Genomic DNA, 6,051 nt, shown 5'->3' with positions numbered 1-6,051 from the left:
TTCTGAAGAAATGATTAAGAGCATTGGTAAAATTTAAATATGGAGTTCAGATTAGAGAGGAGTGAGTTATCAATGTTTAATTCCCGATTTTGACAAATGTACTATGGTTGCTTAAAAGTAATTTGTTCTCTGAATACTTTGAGACAAAAAAAGTCAAGGGTTTAAATGAGGGAGAAGAGAGGAGGACACAACAAAGAACATGCCTAAAGCATCAAGAATTCTAATAGTATTCCAATTCCTGATTCCAATTTCTTCTGGAGAATTATCTATGCACTTGTCTATGTAGTTCTGTTATTATCTATGTATTTTCTCAAAATAATTTGTGCTTTTTCATCTCCACCTCCAATGGTTTTCTGTTCCTCAAAGAGAACTAATAAATATGGATCTAAGGTTAACATATTAAGACAGTCTATAAAGAGTTGGCATGAAAAATTATAACTGCCTTACATAAAGTCAGAATATACAAGTGTCCACTGCCTCAGAACCCTGTAAGTTACCTGTTCACCTGCCCACAGTAGCCATAATGGAGTTCTCATCCACTCTGTATTGTTAACTGTGGTTAGCACATAGATGCCTTTCATTCCAGGCATTTTTGTTACTATTTTGCTGGCACTGAAAACATATCCTATATAATAAAAGCCTAATATGCTAAGTGTCTGGTCTTCCAGTTGGCCATTCAACCAAAGTGTAATATGCTAATGATATGTTAAGACCGCTCAACTGCTTGCTCTGATATGCACTGACCACCAGGGGGCAGACAGTAGACTGGTTGACCAGTCACTATGATGTGCACTGATCTGAGTTAGCCTACTGCTGGGGTCTGGGCAATTGGGAATGAGCGAGATGGACTGGACACTCCCTGGACACACCAGCTGGCCAACCTGCTGCATCCCTTCCCAACCCTGATTGTACACTGGTGGGGTCCCTTGGCCTGGCCTGTGCCCTCTTGCAATCCGGAACCCCTTGGGGGATGTTGGAGAGCCACTTTCAGCCTGACAGCAGAATGACCGGTCGCTATGACACACTGATCACCAGGGGACAGGTGCTCAATGCTGAAGCTGCCCCCTGGTGGTCAGTGTGCTCCCACAGGGGAACACTGCTCAGGCAGAAGCCAGACTCATGGCTGGCAATCGCAGCAGTGGTGGCGGGAGACTCTCCCACCTCCTCGGCAGCGCTAATGGTGTCCGACTGCTGGTTTAGGCGCACTCTTGGCTCTAAGTCGTTAGCCAGACATCCTCCTAGGGCTCCTGGACTGCAAGCAGGTGCAGGCTGGGCTAAGGGACAACCCCCCCAACCCCCACCGAGTGCACAAATTTCAGGCACTGGGCCTCTAGTTGAAAATAATAAGATGCAATCTAGCCTAGTGGTTAAGTTCATGATTCTGGAGCCAGATATTTGTACCCTGACTTCACTACTTACTACCTATATAAACTTGGGCACATGTATTAGTTTCAGTGCCTCAGTTTCTCTACTTATAAAGGGACAATGATAATAACACTTCATGGGGTTCTTTGGTGAATGGAGTGAATTATACTTGTAAATCACTCAGATGAGGGCCTGGGCCTGGGTAAGTGTACAGGTATCCTCAGAAGTCCTTAGTGTGATGTCACACATTTCTATCTGCACAACTGAAAGGGAGACTGTCTCTCTCACCTTTGGAGTTGCACCTGGTCACATGGGTTGAAGGCATGCCTTGGAATTTAAGGTTGGCATGGGATTTACATGAATCAATATATTACAATTTTATAGAATGGTGCCAGAAATAATATGGTCTCAGTTTATGCTGGCTGTTGCCCCATTTAAAACATATTTCTTGTATTTATGAGAAGATTCACTTCTTATGGTTTCTACAATCTTCAGTAATCTGAAGTTAAACACATACACAAGTCTCTGTTCTAAGCAGCAGTCTTTATAATTTTTAAATACAACTGTGCATTTTTTAAATTTATTTTTTTTCTTCAGTCTCTGTTCCATGAGCGTTTCCACACGTAATGTAAGTTGAGCTGAATCACTTCTTCCTGGTCATTTTCCTGTGAGACACAGTCAAGGGTGTGCATGTTCCTCACTCAAGTTTGATCCAGAACTTCCTATGCACATTTGGTTGTAAAAGAGAGAGGACTTCTATCACATCCCTGCTTTTGAATACCATGCTTCTATTTCAAAATTATCCAGATACCCTACTTGGCAGCTGCTTAGCACTGTGTTTTATATTGATCAGTGGTCTCTCTTGTCTTTGAGGTCTTATCTTTTTCCTCCTAAATTCACAAAACTGATTTATTTTTGCCTGGAACTGTCGTTTACTTGCCCACCTCAATTTGGTCACTTATTTAAAAAAATACAAGATCCCTGTTACCTGATTTTATTGATTCCTTCCTGCTCTGAAATCCCTTGATTTAGTATCTTTATATTTACTCTTATTATAATTCACGGTATGGGCCTGACCCTCATCTCCAGCAGGTGGAGGTAGAGAACACTCGTCTTGTCATGCCATCTAATGCACTTAATCCTGATTTTAATCCTATGCTGTAATTAATTTCATAAATAAGCCATCTATATCCTCAAACAAGACAATGATTAGGAGAAAATATTGGCAACAACAAGGACAGAAATCCAAAGCAGCCCAATTACCTTGTCTGATTATTAATTATCACTGTTCAACATCTAATAACCTTAGAGTACCTAGTATGTATCCTACGTAATAAAGCCATTATTGTTGCTTAATTTTCATTTACTGATTTTAGAAAAAGAGAGGAAGGGGAGACAGAGAGATAGAAACATCTATTTGTTGTTCCACTTACCTATGCATTCATCGGTTGATTCTTGTATGTGCCCTGCTGGGGATGGAACCCACAACATTGGTGTATGGGGACAATCCCTAACCAACTGAGCTACCCAGTCAGGGCTCATTGTTGTTTTATTTCCTGTTTTAGCAGGTAAGTAAAACTCCAGTGCTGTTATCTCATTAAATGTGTGAGTTCATTTTTTTTCTTAAGTCAGAATTTTAGAACTAATTGTAGGTGTATTTTGTATTAAGGGAAATGAGCCTCAGAAATGTAGATTCAAATAAAAAAAGTATGCAAAATTCAAGTTGATTATTTAATGCTGATCAGTTCTAATTCTGGGAATTGCTATTTGAATTGATTCTGGAAGTGACAAGACAAAGACCTTGTCCCCCAAAAAAGCAAAAGGCAAAATAACATAATTTTCAAGGAAAACAAAAGTTTTCTCCATGGTGAATTCTGTGTCCTTGCCTGTACTGGGAAAGTACTTGAGAAGCGGAGGTGTCATCTTCCCTTTCTACTAACTATGCTGCTCAATGCCTTGTGGCAAAACAGCATCAAAACTTCCCCGATGCCCGGCTGCTTTGATGAGACTGAGGGCACGTCACGGTGGCTCCTACAGAACTGTTTTTTTTATCTTACCTTCCTCTCTTGCACATACTGGCCTGCATTTTCTGTTGATTCTTTATGTGGGCAAATAAGCCAGTGAATTCAAAAAGGTAGAGAAAGACCTACATCTAGTGTGGATGCTTATTGCCAGGCAGCCTGACCTCCGCTAACCAGGGTAGTTTATTTTGCTTGTGTTATCCTTTACTTTGAAATGTACACCAAAGCAGTAAATATCTCTGCATTCTGAAGGTGCTCTGGGATAAAATCACTTCCTATTGATGTATGTAAGCATTATTAAGGTCAGGAGGGGCAAGGGAAAGACGGTGGTGGAGAGAAAGGATGATAGCTCTTGAGTCCTTACTGTGGACCAGATGATGTACTTGATGCATTATATCCATTGTCTCATGTCAATTGTAAGAGCTACCTCACATCCTGGAAAGCAGAGTATGGGCAATTGGACATGTCTTGTGGGGATTAGGAGTTTCTAATTTACATGAAATGGTCAGAGAAAGCTTCTCTGAACATAATAAGGCAGTGAGCCATGTGGGCAAAGTGTTTCCCAAGCATAGGACATAAAACTATGACAAGACCATTACAAATCTGCTCAATTTGCATGTTATAGTGAGACTTAACAATTCAGCACATTTGGAAATATTGCCGTGGAACACATTTTTTCATGTTAGGACACAAACAGAAAATAATAGTCCTTGCACAGTCCCAGAGAGTATATGGACAAGGTTGCTACAACCAGAGGCAACAAAGCTGCCTTCAGCTAAAAGCTTCCTGTGAGCCCCCTGCCTTCTCTGAGGACGGAAGGGAGCAATACCTTGGCAGATAGTAATACCCTCACAACAATGGTTTTTGAAAGCTTCCTCATCATTGGTTCTAGAGGGATTTGCCGAGAGAAAGAATGACAAAAGTCAAGGAAAAGGATTTTGCATTGTGGTTAAAATTTTCTATTAGCACAGTTCAGCATGAGAAATTCTTTGAAGCTCATACAGCCCAATAGCTAAGTGGAAGTCTACAAATGCCATCTATAAACTATAAGACATAATGGTTTCCATTTTTATGTAGGACTCACTTTCTGGGAGATATATTTGGCTCAGTGGAATTTGCTTACTATTTATGTGTTGAATTTATAGATAATCAGAAAAAGAAAAAAAAGTTCTTTCTGTCCAGTTTAGATTGGAATATTTTTTGTGAGATGAGCTAGAAAAAGACTTGATGAACGAGAATCAGGTACTATCCATGCAGAAGCAATTTATAGCAAGATTAGCTATACAATCTTGTTTTATTTTTTTTAAAGGAAAGATAACGTTGGAGGGTCCTATGAATTAGAGCTATTTATGGATTTATCAGAACAAAGAGGAAAAAGGTTATGATGACCCTCATTCCTAAATCATTGGGGAAAATTTGGACAGAGAGATACAAACTGAGAATATTGCATTTGCTTTTGAAGTTAGATCTCCCAAAGTGAGGACCCAGTAGGAAGCATGAATGGTTCACCAATTCTGAGTATAGAATTTTACCCAGATGCTAGATTTATAGTCTGCTTTCAGTATGAGCAAAGGGGGCTAACCCTGTTGCAGACACCAGAATCGCCAGCCCTTTGAAGAACCCCAGCCCTTTGCATACCACTAGCCCTTTGAAGATGGGAAACTGCCCATTTGGCAGACTCTTTGCCTACTTCCCCATGTAATCTTTGTCCTCCTACCCAATGTAAACAGCTGGCTTATGGTGGGGTGCAGAGCAGATTTTTGTGGATGACCTACTGCTCTCCTATACGGTCAACATTATTGGAATAAACACTCATATATGATTCAACCCTGTCTCTACTTAATTGGCTCAAGTAGTGGCAGGCAGCACAGTCCCATTGATTATCTGGTTATGAGATTACTGCGACTTCTTAATTGCTCATTTTCTTGCCAATTATAAAAAAGTAACAAAAGTGGAACAAATTTGATAATGAAACCTGAATTCCACAGAATTTTTGGAATGCAAGATAATTTCACAATTATTTGAACTGTGAAAGTGAAAAAATAATTAAGGGGTGATTGGCTTAATATACCATCTTTCTTCACTTGCCTTAATCCCTGACGATTAAGTGAGCAGGTATTAAACTTGTTGGCTCTCATGTTTCCTTCCTATTCCAAGTTTCCGAAGGGGTTATCTGATAGAAACAGCCAACCTACTACAAAGCTTGACTATGCTTCTAGAATTGTTCACCAGAAATTACCATCATCCTTGTGGTACAAAGAGAAGAATAGAAAGAGGATTTGCCACTCAATGGAGAAATCCTTGAATGCGATAGAGAATTTGTTTCTCTTTTGTGAACAAATTCTTGCCAACAAGTTCTTGATAGAAAAATCAATGAGGGAAAAGCTTTTCCTCAGGAGTTCCCATGCATAGTTGTCCATGAGGAACAAAGGAAAAGCAGGAGCTGGAGACCCATCCTGGAGAAGCTAGACACCATCAGTTATATGGGTGAGGCTCCTGGTAGGCAGTTCCCTCATGGAAATAGTGCAGTTGTAGTTGGCATGGGGTAATAAAGAGGTACATCAGACAGACTGTACTAGAGGCATTTTTTTTTTGGTAGAAAATCTCTGGCACACATATGGATTATGGCAGACCTGGACTTGAGAAACATTTTTTAAAAATTTTG

Source organism: Myotis davidii, unplaced genomic scaffold (genome assembly GCF_000327345.1).
Source record: "Myotis davidii unplaced genomic scaffold, ASM32734v1 scaffold562, whole genome shotgun sequence".
Taxonomy (NCBI): domain Eukaryota; kingdom Metazoa; phylum Chordata; class Mammalia; order Chiroptera; family Vespertilionidae; genus Myotis; species Myotis davidii.
This window is presented reverse-complemented; position numbering follows the sequence as displayed.